Below are 23,032 nucleotides of genomic sequence, written 5' to 3' on the forward strand. Positions count from 1 at the left end.
CAAATCTAATTAACCCGGAAAAGGAGCGGGGGATTTCCAGAGCACAGAATGCCCTGGTCTGCTATGCAGACAGTGAAAAGCTGCATGGGGCCCCCAGGGGCCCCGCGACTCCCCTTTCCGCCAGCCTTTTCATGGCGGTTCAAACCGCCATGAAAAGGCTGGCAGGAGGGGGACTCGTAATCCCCTGGGCAGCGCTGCCCTGGGGGATTTAAACCGCCGGGACAAAAGTGGCGGGAAACCGCCGGTCCTGGCTGTGTAATTCCGAGGGAAGCACCGCCAGCCTGTTGGCGGTGCTTCCGACAAAACCGCCAGGGTTGTAATGAGGGCCTATGTTCTCTTTGCTAGGAATTTTCATCTCATGTTCATTGTAAGATGGTGGGGGATTTTGTATTCACAACTCTCATCTTCACAAATATGTTTCTTTTACTGTTCATTATCCTAATCATTGCAGCTCATGCATTTTATCATAGATTGCAGTCCTTTCAATAACAATATTAAAAAAACTTTCCTGCATCTCCTTCATTGCCTGCATGTGACTGAGACTTGTAGCTAATGAGAGAAAAGGGTAACTTCTGTTCCACCATGACTTCCCTGAGAGGTCTTATCTGGAGTCCATGCATATGGTTGCCAGAAATCACCTTTTACTGTTTTGTTTTTTGGTGACGTACTGCTCGTGAGCCAGGAGGGTTGGGCCGACAGTGGCGACTTGTTGCAGGAGTGAGTTAGTCGCCTATAAACAAACGTGCTGTCTCCCCTAAATCAGCAGTCTTGCTTAGAAGCGAGAGTCCAGCTACGACACTTGCTTGCAAGAAACTATTGTTTACAAAAAGGGCTTGGAGCCTGCCTGTTGCTTACCATTTGTTGGCTTCCAACTCCATCTTCTTTGCAGCCTCCTTAATTGACCAGTGCAGGCCAAGCATCACTTCTGATCCTTTCAGTGGAGCGGGGACCAACCACAGATTGATTCAGTTTAATCAATGCTCGTCTGCTGCTCCTGACGTGGCTGAGATACTAGTTCTTCCCCCGTCCCTCATTTGCTCTGCCCCCCCATTATCTTGCTGCTACTTTCCACATTGCTTGTTGCCTCCCCTGTTGTTTGATGCCCCATTTTAGCTTGCCCGCTTTTTTTTGCTGTCACCTCTTACCCCCTGTTGTTGCTTGCCCATACCAACCACCCAGCTCCCTCCCACTCCTAGTTAGTTCGTCCCACAAGCCCCCCTCCCACCTGCTGTTGCATGTATCTGTCTCCATCGGCGGAAGAGAGCATTGTGGGATTATGCAGGCAATAGCAGAAAAAAACTGCCACAACGTCAGTTCATTTCCTGCCAGTTCAGCTCATGATTAGTTGTAAGAAAACACGGGCATTAGCGCACATTCATGTCCATTGAGGCACGCATAGCACAGACACCGAAGTTAGTTTTTGTGGTTTGTTGTAAATACAAAGTGGCTCTCTGGCAAGTGTCACATGTGTGAAAGAAGGAAGCTGAGAGCGCCTTGGCCATTTAACTCACACCTACCCCTCCTCTGTAATACTCTTATCCAGTGCTTAATTTGTGCTTATTGTTTCCAGTGCTGAGCACCAGCACTTATTTTTGAGGGCCGGCGCTTATTTTTCTGCCTCAAGCATTTGCTGCGAGCAAAAGACACACATGGGAAAGACGGAGGAAGAGAAAAACCAAACAGCCTCATAATTGGAGAAAGCAGAAAGCTGCTAGAGTGAGCTGAAGGGGCAGGGAGTGGCTGTAAATGGATTAAAGAGGCCCGAGATGGCTTCAGGATTACCCTGCCTCAGTATTTCGTGCTCGCACATTTAATTGCAGCAGCTGTGGGTTTAAGAGGAGAGCTTTGGGCACTGGCACATTTTTATTTACAAATTAAGCACTGCTCTTATCACCACAGGCACTGTAACCTGCTGAGGGGACCCACCAGGTAATGTAGATAGATATCCGGGCTTGCTTTCACGAGCCGCATGTCCGCATTGTGTGTGTGCTGTGAGGGAAGGACCTGCCTATGTCTTTGTGGGTATTATCTGTAACACAAACTGCAGCTCCAATAAAGACTTCTCTGGTGGATGAGTCTACAACCCTCCCCCAAAAAGCACCCCCTCCTCGCCCCCACAGACTGGTCATCCATCAAAGTCGAAAAAAAGTCCTCTTAGACCAGGGCATTCTGTGCTCTGGAAATCCCCCCGCTCCTTTTCTGTGTTAATTAGATTTGGGCAGCTCAGATGCATGTGTGGGCACTCCAGCTTGAGGTAATGAGTACCTGTTAATACCAGCAGTAAACTCGGTGAGACACACTGGTCTCCTGGCATGTCAGCAAGAAAGAACAGAAAACCTAAAATCGGTGATGTCGGGGGCTATTCATCTAGTAAGTAACCTGTTAGCGGTGGGCCTGGACTTGTGAAAATTAAACTGTCTGTGTGTTCTCAAATTCTTACTTGCGATGTGCATTGCTGCTAGGTGCTATTATATGTGTCGCCAGGGTACTGAAAGACCTGATAATTATGGGTAGGGCATGTTTTCTGCAATCTCGTCAACGTCCACATGGACATCACTCACATTCCCAAAGCAAAGATTCACAAGCTCTCACGTTTGTTTTGAACAACATTTGTCTTCTTGTTGCAATGTGTGTACTTCTCATATGCTATATTTGGCAGAGACAGGCAACTTTGCTAACAGCATCCGTCTAGCTGAAGGATGTCAGCAGCCAGTCACCCTCGAGATGAATTAAGAATATATTGTGCTCTCAAAATAAGGGCCCTACCCTTATGCATTTCCTAATAGACTCAGGGTGAGCAAACTCCTCTGATCCATCAAGATGGGCAGTTGTTCTGTTGTACCAGCTCATTTGTATTGTGCTTATAGTATAAATTGTTGTGTTACCTACACATCAGTACATTTTACAATATCTCTGGATCATACAGAACAGTGTGCACTGCTAGATACTTCATGTACCAATTGTATTTCTTGAAACTGGACCTGTTTGCAAATATGTGCTGGCTTAAAGACATTGACAAAGTCAATAGCTCTCACATAGGCGAGACTTATTGGATTTGCCAATGCTTGTTATTGTTTTATTCTTAGTTGAGTGCGCTCTTTGGCCAGAGATCCTGTAGTTAGATGGCTGGAGACCTGGACACATCTAGTAGGGTCTGCATGGGCCATTGTGAGTTCTCCCTGAAGGCTTACAAACTGATGTTGTACGTCAGACTTGGACAGGTCCCTTCATTATCAAGCCACTAACCTGCAACCTATAAGCCACTAGTTTGCAGGATGTACCCAATTTAAGAGACCAGCATCATCTAACTTAAACCATGACTGGCTTATCCTCAGGGACTCTGTAGCTCACTTTCCCAAAATACAGTATGTTTCTACTCTTCAAAACAAGTTTGAGCACAAGAATAGTGCCTAAAACTTGCAGGAGGGTTATTCGTAAGCCACTGCTGAAAAAACAGACTTGTTGAAAGTGAGTGAACTGAGTAACTTCTGCTCCTCCTCATTTTTCCCAACTTGGGTCTATTTCTTGAGGAACTGGACTTTCTGCAATTGAATCATTTTGACAAAGAAAACAATCTCCTCGTCTGTTTCCAGGGTGGCTTCCAACCAGACAGAGGCAGTGAACTGGTTATTGCCTGTGCTTGATGACCTGTGGATCGTGGTAGATAACCGTAATCTCAGTATGCTGTTACAAGTTTAGTTAGTCTTCAACAGCATCGTCCATGCTATAAGATGCTGGATTTACAGGCATAGTTCTAAGCTGGCTGAAAGCATTTATGTAGGAAATTAAACAGTATGTTGCTTTTCCACCATGTAGCCCAAAACCTAAAGAACTCACTGGGAGTGTCCCAAAGAGATCCAAGGTGTTTCATTTTATATAATACATGTATGAAATTGGATTGATATTTGGGAGGCGACTACCCACCTCACGGTGTAATCACAACCCTTGACACTAAATTAGCCTGAGCTCAATCCCTTGGTGACTATGGCACAGAGCCGTCAAGCTTAACTTGGGGCAATGTGCAAAATATTTATGCTGTACCAAAACAGTAAGAAAGTCAAAATGCAAAACAGTTCAAATCCCAAACCGACTTAGAAAAATAGAATTTAATTTAATTAACAATGTGACACCAAAATGACAAACATCAACTGAGAAGAACTGGAAATATAATTTTCTAAATTATTAATTTGAAATTGCACCAAAAAGCACAATGCACCAATGTTAGTCATTGGGGGTGGTAACCTGAACCTAGGTGGAATTTGAGGCTGACCATGATGGGGCACAGGTCGAACACTCCACCGAGCTTTATTCTTTTCAAAGATTATATTTTCTGACTTAGGGCCCCTTTTTTAACTGGGTGAATGGCCTGTCGTTCCACGAGAAGGATGAAGTAAATTCCTCCACCCTCCTGTTAGAGGGACTGCCTGCCACATTTATCAATGGCTGCCAAGCAGACAGTCATATTCTTTTTTTTATTTTATTTTATTCCCATGGCGAGGGGAGCATTTCAACAATTTTACTGTCCCTCGCCGCCAGGGTTTGCCTGGCTGTGACGGGCAGTAAAAACAAAAATTACTATACATCCACCCATCCTGATTGGGCAAGCAGGCAGGCATATAGCATTTTTCCAACGGCCCAACAGAGTAAGAGCTGTTGGAGAACTTTGGCTATGGAGGTCACCGAGTTCTCACCACCATAGCCATACTAGGTCTGCTTGCATCAAAATCTCGCAGGCGGACCGTTATCGTGGCGGTATATTATACATAGTAAACATACTGCTGCTATAGAGTATACATACTGCTAAGATATAACTCAATCCCACTGTCTTTAAAGTCCCAATTCTCCCAAGAGGACACTTCTAAAGCCTTCCAGAACCTCGGCTGACATGCATAGGCCAACAGCAGGGTCTAGTCCACAAGGCTCTCTAGATGTAAGCAAGTTAACCTGACTTGACGGTCACTGCACTGGCCAACCTTCCTTAGCAGAGTCTTACATGGCCATGAGTATCACCCTCAGGCCACTTATCAGTACCTCCCTGACTTCCTATCCAGTAAAGGCAGTTGGTGCAGTGCACTCCCCAGGGGGGTCTCTAGATCTGTACACCAAGGGGGTCATTATGACCCCGGCGGTAGGTGATAATGTGGCGGTAGTACCGTCAACAAGCTGGTGGTACATACTACCACATTATGACATTGGCAGGTTGGCTGCCGTTCCTACTGCCATGGCGGTAGCAGTCACCGGGCCAGAGATAACAATCTCCAGCCCAGCGGCCGCTATTGTACCGCTGGCGGCATTTTGACCCTGCCTACCACCATGGTTTTCGTGGCGTTCGCAAGGCCGCAAAAACCATGGCGGTAGGCCCTACCAGTGTCAGGGAATTCCTTTCTTGTCATCATCTCCTCAAACACTCCCTTGACGCCCCCCACACTCCCCTCAATCGATGCTCCCCCTTCCAATCATCCCCATTTATGCACACTTGCAGACACGCACCACGCATACACACACTCACTCACACTGGCATACACGCATTCATTCATGCATGCATCCATTTATTCTCGCACACATCTGTACACACATTCACACTGACATGCAAATACGCATTCACATTTCCATTCATACACGCATTCTCACACATGCATACACCCACGCAAATACCACTACACACACAGTTGCATGCACGCACACATTCATGCACACAACCCACACACACACACAACACGCCCCCCTGGGCTCCTCTCTCCCCCCCTGTCGGAAGCCCAACTTACCTGCATCCCGGCAGGGAATGGGACGGAGTGCTGCTACCACCAGCAGCGCCCGCCAGCAGAACACCGCAAGGCCGTATCATATGTCATGCTATGGCTGGTGGCGGTCTACTGGCATGGCGCTGCTGGTGGTAGCAGCTCCACCTTACCACCATCCGCCAGTATGGTCACAGCTGGATTCCCACCCTTCTTGTGGCGAAAGTCCGGCTGTGGTAATAATTTAGCGGACGGATGTTAGCCGCGGCAACGGTCTTTTGGCGGCCGTCGCTGCAGCGGTTAAAATGAGGGCCCAAGTCTTTTATATCACGCCCTCTTTTATGTCCCTACTCTTTCATTACCGTTGCCACATGCTGAAATTCTCTGCCGCCTGCCCTGCGCGCTGAAACCTACCTTCTTAGATATAAGAAATGCCTTAAGACCCAGCTCCTTCACCAATAATCTACTCCTATGGTGAGGTATTCTATCTTTCCTTGACATTTTATATGTTTATTATTTTACCTATTCTTAAAACATCACCACAGGGCTTTTTGTGTACATGTGTTTTGCAATTAAAAAGTAACATAATATAATTTATCTTTCCTCTTGCAGCTTACCGTTGCGCTGCCCTGGTGATTCTCTCTATTTCAGCCAGTTTTTGGACTTCACAATTAGTCGAATTATGAACGGTAAACATTTGCTAATCATGAAAAAATTAACTACGGTTTGGCGGAAGGGATGAGATCCTCCATTTTCACAGCATTGTGTTCAAGACTGAGTAGCACTGGTGAATAGCAGTAGTTGCTGGAACCGATTAGGTTATCTCAATTCCAGGAGTGCTCCGGAGGCCACAATGGCCTAGTGAATCTGTGAAACATATTTAATGTTTATTTATAGAACTCCTATTTTCACTCCTATTGTGTGTGTTTTTTTCATATTTGACTTTTATTTATATGTTTTGAGATATTATTGTAGTCTTATATCCTGCTGCCAAAGGCTATACCATTTGTTAAAGGCCCTGAACTTGAGTTATAGGCCTCAGCCGTAGGCAGAAGGGCTATAAGGCTATTACAACATTCCACCCACTAAGGGTAGAATGTTCTAAATTAAAAAAGGGAGACACAGGAAGACAAACATTGGAATATTTCAGCTCCAGGCTTATACCAGCCATTATAAGCCTGTAGCCATTCCTTTCTCTTCAATGGAGCTCTCAACAATCCAATGTTCTAATAAACGTGAATGTGCAACCATAGTTGTGAGGGTTCTGTAAACACATATTTTATAAGAACATTGGAATGTTGAGAGCTCCATTGAACACAATGGAGTGCTGGGTCTCCTAATGGCCAGTAGAAGCCCGGAGGTCCAACATTCCAATGTTTTTCACACAGCAACAGCTGTGAACAAAGGCCTCACTGAGCCCAAGGGGATTTCCGTCCTCTCGAGTTCAGTGAGACCTCTGTTTTATTTATAAAAACATTCTGCCTTCTAGTTGCGGAATGTTCTAATAGCCTTGTAGCCCTTCGTAGCTGGGCTATATCAGCCATTAAAGTCCCGCTCCCTTGTTAAAGGCCCTAACCTTTGGCTTGGGCCTTTTACGCTGGAGCTGGCCTTTAATGGCTGGTACAGCCCGCTACGGTGAGCTATAAGGCTACATTGTAACTGTGATAATCGTATTGCATGTTTTAATATTGCCCTATAGCACCTCTTTTGAGGTTGGTCTCACCTGCCCATCAACATCTATACAGTGAGAGAGACAAGCTAACTTTCCATTGCAAACCAGGTACCAAGAGACCTAAATAAAAGGGAACACAAGCACTCACGCCTTTGAAGAGAGAGTGATCAAGAGAGACAGTTTTTGATCTGCTAACTTTTATCCAGCCTAGGAATGCCATACATGGGCACAGGACCCTCTGTGTGAGGGCCTACCTTCCCAGAAATAGTGCAGAGAGTAGACCTGCCTGAATAATGAGTAATTTTTTCTCTGGTGTCTGCCTGGCACAGTAGATATACCTTTGCGTCAAGACAGCCCTGTCCACTTTTCCTGGGAAAATTCCAAGACTGATGCAGCTGGCTCGAAGACATTTGAACTTAAAGGCTGCCTTTCTGTGATTGGTCCTGAGGTTCCTGAAGGTACTTGGCTGTGGGGCCAGTACTTTAAAACCCCTGCAGAGCAGTTAGGATCTCTGACAGAAAGGACAGTGCGGGGGGAAACCACTGTGGTGCCTTCACCCTTTTCAAAAGGACAAGCTGCTCATAATCCTCCCCTGCCCCAGTGGCCTGCAATGTCCAATGAACTGATGTGACAAATAAAGGAGAGAGGGGCTTGCCTACAAGGCCCAGCCACGGCAGAGCTGTACTTTAGGAAACAGCCAATGAATACTAGATGGAATGACTACAGTCACCTCCAACCCGCAGGTCACAGATTTGGGCCACCTCTGGTCAGACAAACGTGCACTGATGCCTATGAGAACTGCACCAGAGTTGTTCTGAGTGACTGTGCTGGCTACATGTGCTCCCTTTTTTCCAGCTACCCCCAAAGCCCTGCGTGTGTTTGAGACCTCAGCCTTACAGCGTGAGCTGGAACAATAGTGTGTTGTGACTTTTCGCTTCTTTTGTGCATTCTGGGCCACCATGTAAGCTTCTACTAGTATCTTGACATCATCAAGTCCCCTGGAAACCCTCCACGGTGTCTTTATTGCTTTTCCACAAAAGTGCCAGGCTCTGCTGGATAGGAGGTGCCCCCAAAACATCCCTCCATCCACATTCACCAGGCTATGGCGAGACCAACAGATTGTGGCATCTGATTCACAATTCAGGGATACAAGCCCTTTTACAAGTACCCTCAGCAAAGCTGTCTATAAAATCTTTTAGTATAGTGGATCATAACTGCAATCCTTCACTTTCCCTGAGTGCGTGGTCTTTGATTGTGTATACATGTGGCGTGTAAGGTGGTGGTTTGTTGTATGAATGGCCCTTTTCTGACGACAGAGCAGGCCGCACAAAATGGCAGCTCCCCTCAGTGACGACAGCTCCATTCTAGCCTCCATGCATGCGGAGCAGACCTGGGAGCCTGAGCCTATGGGACCCCGTAGGAGTTCCTTTTATGGCTGGACTGCCATCTAAACACAGCCAGGACCGTCTGAACCTAGCTTGACTGCTTGGGTAGCCCCTCCACTGGGATGCACAGCAACTGATCACTCTCACGTAGGACATTCCAGGCCACATACCCCAGATCATTCGCTGCTCCCTCTCCCTTTCGTGTAGAAATAGCTGCAATAATGCTCCTTGCAACAACTGTATGTGGTTTAGAAAGTTGACCCCCAGCTGCCCTCCACTGCCCCATGGTTTGGATAAATGCTGTCCATCCAGGGGCCGAATATTGTACTCATTTGAACTCCATGAAGCAGTTCTGCGAAACCAACTCAAAAGAAGGGGTGCCATAAGTGTGGCGCTTCGCGGCTGCCTTACCCCCAGTATAGGACTATGCCTAGGAACAGAGGAGGCTTAAACTGATGGCACATCCAGGAAGAAGAGAGCCCCCACTGCCCTCTGTGGAAAGGAGTGGCCCTGGATCAGGAGCCAATGCACAGCTCACTGACACCTCTGTCAAAGATGACCAGCTGACCTGGAATACATCTGAAACAGCTACATCAATGCATTACATGAGTTTTGGGTGTCCTGGAAAGACTGAAGGTCAGTGCCTACTGGTATGTCTGCGTTGCCGGCCCCACTTAGCCCCTGGGAATACCTGCAATACCATAGTGAAGGCCTTGGCCCATGACCCAGTGGTACCAGAGTAAGTTGCCTGAAGAACGTGATAGCATCCCTCCTTTGCCTTGGTGGAAGCCTTAATCACCTCTCTGAATACTGGAAAAAACTTCAGAGGTGTCCTGCTTTCCCCATTGGTTTATGTACTGTTGTCTATTGGCTTGGGCATAGCACTCCAAGGCCCATATTTAAGAACCTTTTGCATTGTCCTTGCATCACACAAGGTGATGCAAAGACAAGGCAAAGGCTTCAGTAATGCTTACGAAGCCACGCAAAGCCTGATTTGTGTGGCTTTGTAAAGAGATGTAATGCTGCACTGAGTTACATTTCAATTTGGGAAGTGTTCCATAGGTGGAGAAAAGGCGTTCCCGTGCACCCACCCGTGGACTTTTGTCAAGTCTCAGATTTACAAAGACTTGTAAACCTGGGAATGTATCAAAATGCTACACCTTCCCAAGTGAGGCGTAATAGCTTTATTTCTCCTCCTTATTTCCCCTTTCTATTCTGAAGCACAAAGAAAGTAGAAAATGTGTCTAAGGATTGTTTTTGTGCAGGAAGTTATCCCTTCACGCACAAAAATAACACTGGCAGGCACCCTTGCAATCTGCACTAAGCTGCAAGGGTGCATGCATTGGCCCTAGGCTGCACACAGTGCACCAGAGCAAAAAGAAGGCAGAAATTCTCCTTATCTTTCTAAATATTGCACAATTCTGCTTGCTCCCTTTCACGCAACTTAGTGCAACAACTTTGCTTTGCTGCCCTGCGCTACATGAACGTTTAATAAATGGGCCACTAAATTTGGAAGGGTTGCAGCCACTGTTCCCTCTAATTTTTTTCCTTTATGTGAGGCAATAAAGGTGCTTCGTGCACTACAGTCAAGGTGGCATGCACTGAAGAAAGCAACAATTTAATATGCAACTATGTGCCGTGTGCAAGCTACCAAATTCAGTGGCACAGCAAAGGTATCATCAGCCTTAATTTAAACCAGAAAAAATTGGCCTCCCCTCATCTTTGGCTTGGTATTAAAAGAGATCCATTACAGGGTTGCAGTGAGCTCCTTGCATCTCTGACCACCGGTGATACTGATTCTTGCGACCCTAATCATTCTACCTACCATTATTGTCACTTTGCTATCGTCATGAATCTCTTATCTCCTCCCCGCACCTTTTCTTATCTCTATCCACTTCCAGTATATCTGTCTCGCTTGTCCTTACCTTGTTCCTCTCTTTTTCTAAAGTTTTTGTCTTGTCTCCTTGTACCTTATCTTCCCCAATTTTCTTTCTCCCATTCCATTCTCCTCTACTCCTCCCTCATCCTGCCTCCTCTCTCTTCAATCTACATCCTACCATTCTACCATTCTCTCTTCCCCAAACTCTCTCTAATCTCCATGTCCTCTCTCTCCTTCTACCCTTTCTCTATCAAATCAATATCTTGACTATGCTTCTCTTCTACTCATCTCGTTGCTTATCTCTGACCTCTTTGGTTGTCATCTTTGTCTGCCTATCTCCTTTTTTTTTTAAATCTGTTTACTCAAGTTTTCCATTTGTAACATTTGAAGAACACAGCTACGACCCCCCGGATGACAGCTCTTAGGCAGCAATCATGTGCAAAACCACTGAACGACTGCACTAATGATTTTTGTTACCTAGGAGATTATTCCATTGAACTAGTGCGCTGATGTTGCCCTGATAGTCTTGAATCCTTTTGCCTCCCCTCTGGTTACCGATCACCTTTTGTTTGTTCTTATTGTCCTTCCTTCTTATTTCCTTTTTCTCTCCTTTTCATGTTTCACACCCCTTACTTTCTTTTCCTCAGCATTTCTTGCTTATTTACATCTTCCTTTTCACTATATCACTTCCATAGGTCATCCTCGCCATACATCCCCCATTATCTCTTTCCCTCATCCTCTCCTCCAACTTTTCTTCCCTCTCCATCTTTCTATTAATTCTGTCTTTCCTATTATTGTGCTTTCCTATCCTGCACCTTTTTTTTCTTTCCAGTCCCTGTTCTTATCTTTTCTCCTTTTCTCTACTCTCCCATCTTTATCATCATTCTGGCTTTCCTACATGCTTTGTCCATTTCAAAAGCTAGGACTCTCCTGACTTTATTCTCTGTACTTCATATCCCATTCTCACTGTACCCTTCTGTGCCCCTTCTTATTTCCTTCCTCAATATCACTCCTTCATAGTTGCCCACTCCTCCTCCCAACTTCATTCTATCCAGAACTACTGTGTTCCAATCTTCTGCTTTTCTTCATTTCCATTGCCTTTTCATCGTATCTATCAACTTCCACCCTGTCCTCTTGTCCTATTTCTTTTCTACCTCGTGACAAGCTCCTGCACAAACCCAGTGAATGAATGTTTGGCCTGTCCACTCGAGATGAGAACCCTCATCGCTGATGACCTCCCCATTCTGAGTACCTTTGGCTTTTATGCGACATGACCCAAACTCTTACAGCTCCTTATCTCAGGTTGCCGGCTTCCAACCATTGTAGGTATATGGGGCCTAGGTTGCAAGCCGTCTCCCATTGGCCACAATGCATCTGGGGGTACTCTCAGCTGGTTCCAGGCCTCAGAAGGCCCCTCTATCCAAGTAAAACTCACTGTGCGCACATGCACGCCCTGCATTTCACCAGATGGAACACGTGAAGAGCAGTGTGTAGGAGTGCAATCTGCCTTCAGGACCCATGTACTCAGTCCCCCCTCTTCACAGAGCTCTAACTTTATCTATTTGCGCTAGGTTCCTTCACTGAGCCCTCCAGAGCCCAGTGCTTACGTCCCCATTCACGCTGAGTTCTCCCCAGTACTGACATGCTTCTTCTCTGCGATCCTTGCAAGCCAGTCTACACGTTCTTCAAACCCCTGCCCCTGTGCTGACATGCCCCTCTCTGAACTTCAGCCTTCCAAACTCTACCTCCAGTGCTGACTCCTGCCCTCTAGTGAGAGCAGACTGATTCTTGGAACACTATTTCATATGGGTAAAGATTATTGTATGCCTGGCTACTCATTCTCATTTGCACAGAAGCGTACAGCCAAACGTTATACCTTGAGGGACTGTTACCCAAATCATTGGTGCTCATTCTATTGACCTCAGATGAAAGGCTTACCATACATCCCAAGCCCACAAGACACTGAAACTCTTCCCAAGATCACACACGTCCTCTCCCTGCCCCTCTATAAAGCCCTTACGTATGATGGACCCTGAGGAGTGGGGGGAAGATAGTGCATGAGTGAGATGCTGCTGGCAGTGGGAGGAAAGAGGTAACAGGGTGAGGTGGGGTGGCTGAGTAAAGGGCACCCTCAGGAGAGAGGCTGGGACAGAAGCCTCCGCAGTGGATTAGACATAACTGAGATGCTCTAAGCAGGGCCTTCCTTATCAGACCTACTCAAATACTGCCTTGTGCCCTTAAGTACTGCACAGCTCTCTTTATTTGAACTTCAGTGATATCAGCGCTAAAAGTAGGACTAGGGCAGGAATCTGGATTTTTAGACTGACTTGGACTAGACTCCTGTTCTTCTGGGAGACTTGTTTGGGAAACATGATTCATTTTTCAGGCAAAACCCCAATTTTTTAGCCTTGACTGATCACACCTCCCAGCCCCTTCCCAAGAGGCACACAGAACAAACAGATCTTGGAGCTGTGCTCTTCCAGCTCTAGTTGTGGCTGTTGGCAAGTGTGCAGAGCCTGACCCAGATCAATGCCAAGAACAATGATAATTTTTCATTAAGATGAAAACAGTTTTTCAATTTTAAATTAAAAATAAACTTTATATATGTTGTTTTAAAAATCATATATTCAAACTATGAATTCACACATCAATTGATTGGGCACTATTAAACCCTTTGCAAATTGTTTACATTTTGTTTACAAAAAAAAGAAAAAGTACCAACTGACTTAATGGGAATGAGTTAAGTACAAATCTCTAAAATGCAGCACTATCAAACATTGAGCTCATGGTATATATGGTATGTTTCCACGATGATCAACACACTATTTTCATAGCGCCAGTCATGGCGCATGTGCGACAATCTTTTTTGGTGACCCCCCCATGACCTCGTTCTTCATGGAGTTGCTCACTACCACCCTCCAACAGTATCCTTCATCTCTTGAATCCCCTCCCTCACACACCTTCATTTGCTGTATAGCACTACTCACGCCAGTGTAGAGTGTTAGAGCACTTTACATCAAACACACATTATACAGAGACAATGAATCATACGTGTGTATATCAGTCTATAGAAAATGTTACATACGACAATGGGGATTAAAAGGTGTGGGAATCACATGTCATCCTTACTAGTAGGCAGGATATTTTAAGTGTGTTTGGTCTGGAGAAGCACAAGCTCACAATTTAAAACATACCACAGTGGTGAGGAATGGCCCCAGTAGTTGGGGTTAGCTCTATTAATAAGAGTCTATTTCCACGTAAAAGCCTTTTTAGCAACATTAGGATAATAAAAAACTGGGAAAAAAACAAAGTTTTAACCTAGTTTGCAGTTTGCAAGTAGCTTTGATAATTGACAGGTCACTGTGCTATATTTAGATTGTAACTTATGAATTGCTAGTAAAAAGAATCTCTGTATCAAAAGCAGTAACTCACTGAGCTATCCATATAAATACTGTTCTGTTTGCATGTTGCAGTTCATTGCAGCAGGCACATTAACCAACGGCGCTACCTTAGAGGAGTCAAAACTACCAGCAGACAAAACTCCATCTCTCTCCAGCATGTACATTAATCACCAGAGTTACCTTGCCATTTTTACTGTTGCCTGAAAATTGTTGAACACACAGCCAACCCTAAAACTAGCCCTGCTTCATAGGCATCTTGACCTCACGTATTAAAAAAAAATATTTGCCAAGTCTTTAAACAAAATAATCAAGTTCAAGGTGTTTATTTCACACTGCTCGGGATCGGTCTCCTGAATTGCTCCATTCCTGAATTAAAGGAAGGAGCAGCTCTGTGTCTTCGGTGTGTGTCCTTGACCTCCTGCAGCGCAGTCCGCCACACACTAAAGCGGATTTTTCACACCAGCTGCACGTTGTCGAAATGTCTTTTTATTATTATACCTTTTGGTCTTGGAAGTGGCCAGGTGGCTCCCAGAGACAGTCTGGGCACAGGGAAAGGCAAGCTTGCGGGTGCGCGCACGCTCTCATCCTAAAGGAAACATAGGTTGCAGCATTCCACTGCGACATCATAGTTCCTAAGTTATTTTGATCTAAAGCAGCAGCTACACCATAACGCTACATCAATATGTCCCTTGCCTCTAATAGCTGCCAATCGGCGCAATAGGCAACCCTGTTTTCATGGCTAAGCCACCATCAAAGATCTATGACTGCAGCCAGCCATTTATGAAAGTTGTTGTACCTTTATTATTGGCCTTGATACAGGACACCTCAGCAACTGTAGTCTGCATCCAATTTCCCTCAGAAAAAGCAGTTTCCAGTTTAGGTAGGAGCTCCTGTTTGCTTTTGTGTGGTGGGTGTGTTGGTTTTGGTATGATCACTGGATTTTGTTTGGTACTGTCACTGGACTTTGTGGGGTTGGTTTGTTAGATTTGGTATGATCACCTGATTCTCTGTGGTGGGTTTGTTGGATTTGGTATGATCACTAGATTTTATGCAGAGAGTTTGTTGGATTTGGTATGATCACTAGATTTTGTGCAGAGAGTTTGTTGGATTTGGTATGATCACTAGATTTTGTGCAGAGAGTTTGTTGGATTTGGAACGATCACTAGACTTTGTGGTTGGGTTTGTTGGTTTGGTACAATCATTCGATTTTGTGTGGTAGTTTTGTTGGATTTGGTATTATCACTGGATTTTGTGGGGGGGGTGTTGGTTTGGTACAACCACTGGATTTTTTGTGGTGGGTTTTTTGTATTTGGTCAGATTACTGGATTTTGAGTGATGAGTTTGTTTGGCTTTGGTACAATCACTGCATTTTGTGTGGTGGGTTTGTTGGTTTGGTATGATCACCGGATTTTTGTGTGCTGGGTTGTTGGATTTGGTACGATCACTGGATTTTGTGTAAGAGATTTTGGGCCATATTTATACTTTTTGACGCACAACTGCGCCAACGCAGTTGTGCGTCAAAAATTTTAACGCCTGCTAACGCCATTCCAAAGCGCCATGCAGGCGCCTTATTTATTGAATGACGTTAGCCGGCGCAGCTGACTGATGTGCGTCAAAAAAAATGACCCACACCAGGCAGTGCCGGCGTACGGGAAAATGGAGCTTGGGCGTCAAAAAATGGGGCAAGTCAGGTCTGAGGCAAAATATTGGCCTCAACCCGATTTGCACAATTTTTTTTGACTCCGAACCCCCATTGAAATGACTCCTGTCTTAGCACAGACAGGAGTCATGCCCCCTTGCCCAATGGCCATGCCCAGGGGACTTATGTCCCCTGGGCATGGTCATTGGGCATAGTGGCATGTAGGGGGGCACAAATCAGGCCCCCCTATGCCACAAAAAAAAAAAAAAAAAAATACTTACCTGAACTTACCTTAAATTCCCTGGGATGGGTCCCTCCATCCTTGGGCGTCCTCCTGGGGTGGGCAAGGGTGGCAGGGGGTGTCCCTGGGGGCATGGGAGGGCACCTCTGGGCTCCTTCCGAGCCCACAGGTCCCTTAACTCCTGCCCTGACCAGGCGTTAAAAAATGACGCAAAAGCGTCTGGACGTCATTTTTTAAGGCCCGCCCACTCCCGTGCGTCATTTTTGCACGGGAGTTTAAATAAGGCGCACATGCCTTAGAGTCATTTTTTAGAAGGGAACGCCTACCTTGCATATCATTAACGCAAGGTAGGTGTCCACGCAAAAAAATGACGCAAACTCCAATATCTTTGGCGCTAGACGGGTCTAACGCCGAAGTATAAATATGGAGTTAGCTTTGCGTTGGATTTGCGTAAAAAACAAATGACGCAAATCCGGCGCAAACAGAGTATAAATATGCCCATTTGTGTGATGGGTTTGCTGGTATGGTATGAGCACTAGACTTTGTGTGGTAGGTACTCTGGCTTTGGTCCGACCACTGAATTTTGTGTGGTGGGTTTGTTGGTTTTGACACAATCACTGGATTTTTCATAGTGGGTTTGTTGGTTTGGTACAATCACGTCCTCTTTAGTTGAGGTCCAGAAAGCTACTTTGCTCGAACCTAGCGTTACTGAGAAATCAGGACACATGTCAGAAGGATCACAACCACAAGAGACAGTTTGTTAGATTCTTTCTGGTGCTAGCTATTAATTGACTGAGGTAGGAGGAGCCCAGCTATAATAAACGGGAGCAGACCAAACTGTAATTATCGACTGACGAATCTTCATAATCCCTCACCATAAACTAAGGTTCCCCGTAGAGCAGTGGAGTGGTTTCCTGTTAGGGCTCCAGGGCTACACCCCACTGCTTTGTTATACCAAGGGTTCATAATACTCTTTTATTCACTCTTGGTATAAAAAGAAAATGCCATCTAGCAGCAGCCTAATACAGCTCTGCTGCAGAGAATGTCTGGCGAAGGCACTAGGTCGCCTGCACCAGCCATCAGAGATTATCCAGGGCTGGCCCCAGACCTCTGGCATGCCTCAGTGCTTCCCAATCAGTGATGTCCCAAAGTGTCACAGATAAAGTTAGCCATGGGCATTGCAGGCTTAAGCCCTGCAGTACTGGTGACTACATGTAACTCAGCCAGTCACCCCACCCTTTCCCACCTCGTCACAGAGTTGGGAAAGGGTGGAGTGACTGAGAAGAGCCTAAAAACTTGAATCTGCGACTGCATAGGTTTGAGGTTTCAGTTTTGACTGAAGCTGAAAGAAGCAGCATGAATCCCAACAGGACTTGCACAGACAGCAAGGTAAGTGAAAAATGCTTTTAAATACTCTGTGTGTGTGAGGGTGCGAGCCCATGGGAGACTGTGTGTATCTGAGCATGTATGTGTGTCTATGTGCGTATGTGTGAGTAAAAGGGAGAGTGTCAGTGAAGGAGTGAGTCAAAGTGAAGACAATGAGTGACAATGAGTGATAAGAAGGGTGAGTACAAGTGAGAATGAATGAGTGAGGTAGAATAAATGGGAATGTAACTGAATGTCACTGTGCATGAGACTGAGTCAAGTCTGATTGAGTTTTAGTGAGTCGGAGAATGAGAGACACAGAGTGAGTGAGAGGGAGGGAGACTGAGTCTCCCCAGTGAGAATGATTGTGGCTGAGTGAGTTTGAGTCAGAATGAGTGTGAATGAGTGAGTCTGAGTGAGTATGAGTGAGTCAGTGTGAATCGGAGTGGGTATGCCTGGGCGAATCAGTGAGAATGAGTGAGACTGAGTGCGAATGACTGAGGCTGACGGTGAATAAGTAAGACTGAGTCACAGTAAGACTGAGTCAGAATGAGTGAGACTGAGTGGGTCTGATTGAGTATGAGTGAGTCACAGTGAGATTGAATCGGAATGAGTAGGACTGAGTGAATCAGGGAGATGAGTGAGTTTTGAGGAGAATCGGGGAAAGTAGGTGAGCAGGAATGAATGAGTCAGAGTGAAAATGAGTGAGTCTCAGTGAGACTGAGTGAGTCAGAGAGACTGTGTGAGTCAGAATGAGTGAGACTGAGTGGGATTGAGTGAGAATGAGTATAACTGACTATGAGTGGGTCACAGTGAAAATTTGTGAATTGAAATGAGTGGGACTGAGTGAATCAGGGAGAATGAGTGGGTCATGGGGAGATTCAGGGAAACTAGGTGAGAATGAGTGAAACTGAGTGAGAATGAGTGAATCAGAGTGAGTCTTAGTGAAACTGAGTGAAACAGACTATGTGAGTCAGATTGAGATTGAGTCAATCGGGATGACTTAGAATGAGTGGGATAGAGTGGGTCAGAGTGAGACTGTTTGAGATGGTATGAGTGAATGAAACTGATTCAGAGTAAGTAAAAGTGACTCCAAGTGCAAATGAGAGTAAATGACTAAATCCGAATGAGAATAAGTGAGAGATTAAGACTGACTGCAGCAAGTATGAGCGAACACCCTGGCCCCTCCAAGTAAGTGAGCCAGTCTCATTCACTAGAATTCAAGCCAAGGATTACACCCCACCACTTGTAATGGTCACCAGCTGCCCATGCCATAGAGACCACAATTAACATCACTATAGTTGTAGGGAAGTGCGTGAATAACACTTGAAGACATTGCTTGGCCAGGTGAGATGCTATGATCTTCTGTTTATTGTTTATATTGTTGTCTTAACCATAGACCTCATCATTATTGTTAAATTACAAGAGCTGTGCTCAAGGGGGAAGTTGAGACCCAGATAGAATAACTTGCACAGACCTTGTCCTCTCTGATCCTTGTTACATAGATGGCCTGATCAGCAGGGGTGTAGCTTGGGGGGGAGGGGTGGCAGTGTTTGGGGAGTTTACTGTATTTACTGATAAATAGTTGGGTACAGGTGCTTTCAGTCAGGAATGGTGAAATGTCTATCAGCTTTCACAATTTCACAATTTCACCATGAATGTTTACATACACTGATAAAAAAACACATAAACTCTCTCCCTCTCTGTTTTGAAAGTCCCCCAAAATGTTGGTTATTTTACAAAATATTGTGTTGTCTCTCTTACTATTCCTACCAATCTGCATCCCTCTCCCTTTCCACTGCTCCTTCGGCCCCACTCATGCACCCGGCTTGTCTATAAAGTAACTAAACTTTATATGCCAGCCTGATTGTTGGAAAACCTGAACCCCCCCCCCCCCCCTCCCTCAGTGTTACTGACCAGGTACGCACCTGCTGTTCAGACTTTTCTATGAGTATGTAGTACTATGTTTAGTTAAGTATCTCTAAAAACTTTTGCTTTCCCAGTAATGTCAGAAGCTTGTGTCAGCCAAACCAAAGGGCCAGCAATTTAACAAAATGTCCTATAGTGAAAGTGTAAACACGACAGAGCCCGCTTGTAGCGCCATCTAGTGACTGTTAGCTGCCGCTTGTAGCGCCATCTAGTGACTGTTAGCTGCCTTCTCATAATTAAGAGGCCAGCTTTCCTTTCAAGTCTATGATTCAGTATTAGCTGCGCAGGGCTTTCAAAAAGCGCGTGACCTCCACCCACCCACGCACCCACCCTTTTGACGGGCATGTTCCTCCCTGTATGTGTGTATATTGCTTTACTCACACGTGGCTTGCTCTGCTAGGTGCGTAGCCACATTCCCTTCTGTTGTGGATGAACCAGGACTGACCCGTGCAGCTCGTCCCTCCAGAGGCCCCAGCTGGATGTGCGCCAAGCGGGGCCCTTGTACCCCTAAACCCTAAACTGTGCACAGGAGCCTGTGAGGGGGCTGCGCTTCTTTGAGTAACCTGGAGAATCTGAAACACAGATGGTACTCTGCTCAGTGAAGCTTTATCAACACGTTTTTACCCTCAGCGGTTCCAACAAGAGAAATATATCCTCCTAGAGCGAGGGAGCCCCAAAGTAACCAGGCTCTGGCCCCAGAGTCTCCCTGCGTTCACCGGATTGGGTTAGTGACGGTGGTCGCCGGCTCTGCTTTCCTGTCCCCCCCTCGGAGCCCCCAGCATCAGACACAGGACGTGGTGGGCGCTGCTCTCACCCACCTCCGAGAGCCTCACACTCGCTTCGTTTACTGAAGGATGCAAGGGAATCAGTCGCGCTTCCAACGTGGGATTTAAACGTATCACGAATGAGGGTTCGCTTAAACACATGGACCCAGCAATACTTGGGAACACAAAAAGTTAAAATACGCCCCTCACCCCTCAGCTGCACTCGAAGATTGAGGGTCCCGTACCTTTACCCCACTGCCAGCGCTGCATTCCCTCCAGCGTGTGACATCAACATAGCATGCACACTGCACCCCGACAGCTGCGCGAGGCGCCCCAACCTTTTTAGTACAGCGGCTGTAGATGCGCATCGGGACGAATAAATCTGGGGTACGTGGTCCTTTGCGCCCGTTTTGCGCTCACAAAATGTATGTAAGTAGCCGAAACACACGCCAGAGACCGACGTGGCAAAAGCGTGGCACGGCGAAGGCACCAAACCAGGGCCCCGGCGGGTTTCTAAGCGCGGTTTCTCCTCACAGCATGACAGTATGGAAGAGTTCAGTGCGTGCGCTCTCCGTGGTGCTGAACGCGCGGGAGTCACCGCTGCCACGAAGTTAACCCGACACCTTGGCCCCACTGTTAACTATGGCCGAGCTCTGTCCAGCTGCCCCCTCCCAGCTTCAGCTACACGCGGGACCGCCCAGGAGCAGAGGCTTAAGGTTGTGTGCATCATTGTCAATGCTCGACTATAGCAAAAGTTATTGCCATTTTCAGGTAAATACTCGGAGTGAGTTTGCTTTACTTTGTGCCATTTCTACTTCTGTGTCCGGGGTAAGCACTCTAGCCACCTCCTACGAGCTACGGCCTCGCTGCTCCCCCGTCTCCACCTCTGAGTCTCAGAGGCTTCCACGTCTCGCCTTTTTACGACTGTGTAGCCCCCTCTCGTTGCAGTGTTACGCATGCTGTGCGCCTCGGTGTTACGGGGGCGTGTTTCCCGTCGACAGGCTGGACTCGGTAATTCTGCCGGCATCTAACAAGCATTCCGGGCAGTTCCATGCTCCCCGAGTGTCTCACACACCCCTATCTTGCACATCAAGTGTCTAATACACCCCCTTTCCTACCAGCCCTAGCGTCACTGGCGGTCCCCTGATATCCGAGTGTCTCACACACTTCCTTACCTACCTGCCTTGGGCCTTACTGACTGTACCTCTGTCTTCTAGTGTCTCACGCTTCCTTACCCACCTGCCTTGGGCCTTACGGGCAGTCCCCGTGTTCTCCAATTGTCTCACACAGTCACTTTTTTGCTCTTCAAGTGTCTGACCCACTTCATTATCTACCAGCCCTGGGTCTCACACTTACTTACCTGCCCTGGACCTCACTGGCAGTACCTCGGCATCTGAGTGTCTCACATTCCCTTACCTACCTGCTTTGGCATTCCTGTCAGTCCCCTGCTCTCCGAGTGTCTCACACGATCATTTTCTGCGCTCTCTTGGAGTCTCCGTTTTTGCTCGCTTGGCCTGTCAGTTTTCTGCTCTCTTGCATTGTCAGTTTTCTGCTCTCTTGGATTGTCAGTTTTCTGCTCTCTTGGATTGTCAGTTTTCTGCTCTCTTGCATTGTCATTTTCTGCGCTCTCTTGGATTCTCCGTTTTTTGCTCACTTGCATCGTCAGTTTTCTGCTCTCTTAGATTGTTAGTTTTCTGCTCTTTAGAATGGTGAGTTTTCTGCTCTCTTGCATTGTCGGTTTTCTGCACTCTAGGATGGTGAGTTTCTGCTCTCGTGGATTGTCAGTTTTCTGCACTCTCTTGGATTGTCAATTTTCTGCTGCAGTTTTTTTTCTGTCTTGGACTGTCAGTTTTCTGCACTCACTTGCATTGTCAGTTTTCTGGACTCACTTGCATTGTCAGTTTTCTGCTCTCTAGGATGGTCAGTTTTCTGCTGTATTGGATTGTCAGTTTTCTGCTCTCTAGGATGGTGAGTTTTCTGCTCTCTTGCATTGTCAGTTTTCTTCTCTCTAGGATGGTTAGTTTTCTTCTGTCTTGGACTGTCAGTTTTCTGCACTCACTTGCATCGTCAGTTTTCTGCTCTCCAGGATGGTCAGTTTTCTGCTCTCTTCGATTGTTAGTTTTCTGCTTTCTTAGATTGTTAGTTTTCTGCTCTCTTGGGTGGTGAGTTTTCTGCTCTCTTGCATTGTCAGTTTTCTGCTCTCTAGGATGGTGAGTTTTCTGCTCTCTTGGTTTGTCAGTTTTCTGCCCTTTTGGATTGTCATTTTCTGCGCTCTCTTGGATTCTCCATTTTTTGCTGTCTTGGATTGTCAGTTTTCTGCTGTCTGGATTGTCAGCTTTCTGCACTCTCTTGGATTGTCAATTTTCTGCTCTCAGGGATGGTTAGTTTTCTGCTCTCTTGGACTGTCAGTTTTCTGCACTCTCTTTCATTGTCAGTTTTCTGCTTTCTTGGATTGTCAGTTTTCTGTGCTGTCTTAGATGATCAGTTTTATGCTCTCTTGGATTGTCAATGTTCTGTGGTCTCTTAGATTGTCAGTTTTCTGCTTTCTTGGATTGTCATTTTCTGTGCTGTCTTGGATTGTCCGTTTTTTGCTGTCATGGATTGTCAGTTTTCTACACTCTCTTGGATTGTCAATTTTTTGCTCTCAGGGATGGTTAGTTTTCTTCTGTCTTTGACTGTCAATTTTCTGCACTCACTTGGATTGTCAGTTTTCTGCTCTCTAGGATGGTGAGTTTTCAGCTCTCTTGCATTGTCAGTTTTCTGCTCTCCAGGATGGTGAGTTTTCTGCTCTCTTGGATTGTCAGTTTTTTTCTCTCTTGGATTGTCATTTTCTGCGCTCTCTTGGATTCTCTGTTTTTTGATCTCTTGGATTGTCAGTTTTCTGCTATCTTGGATTGTCAGTTTCCTGCTCTCTAGGAAGGTGAGTTTTTTGCTCTCTTGGATTGTCAGTTTTCTGCTCTCTTGGATTCTCATTTCCTGCACTCTCTTGGATTCTCTGTTTTTTGCTCTCTTGGATTGT

This window comes from Pleurodeles waltl, chromosome 7, assembly GCF_031143425.1.
Source record: "Pleurodeles waltl isolate 20211129_DDA chromosome 7, aPleWal1.hap1.20221129, whole genome shotgun sequence".
Classification (NCBI taxonomy): domain Eukaryota; kingdom Metazoa; phylum Chordata; class Amphibia; order Caudata; family Salamandridae; genus Pleurodeles; species Pleurodeles waltl.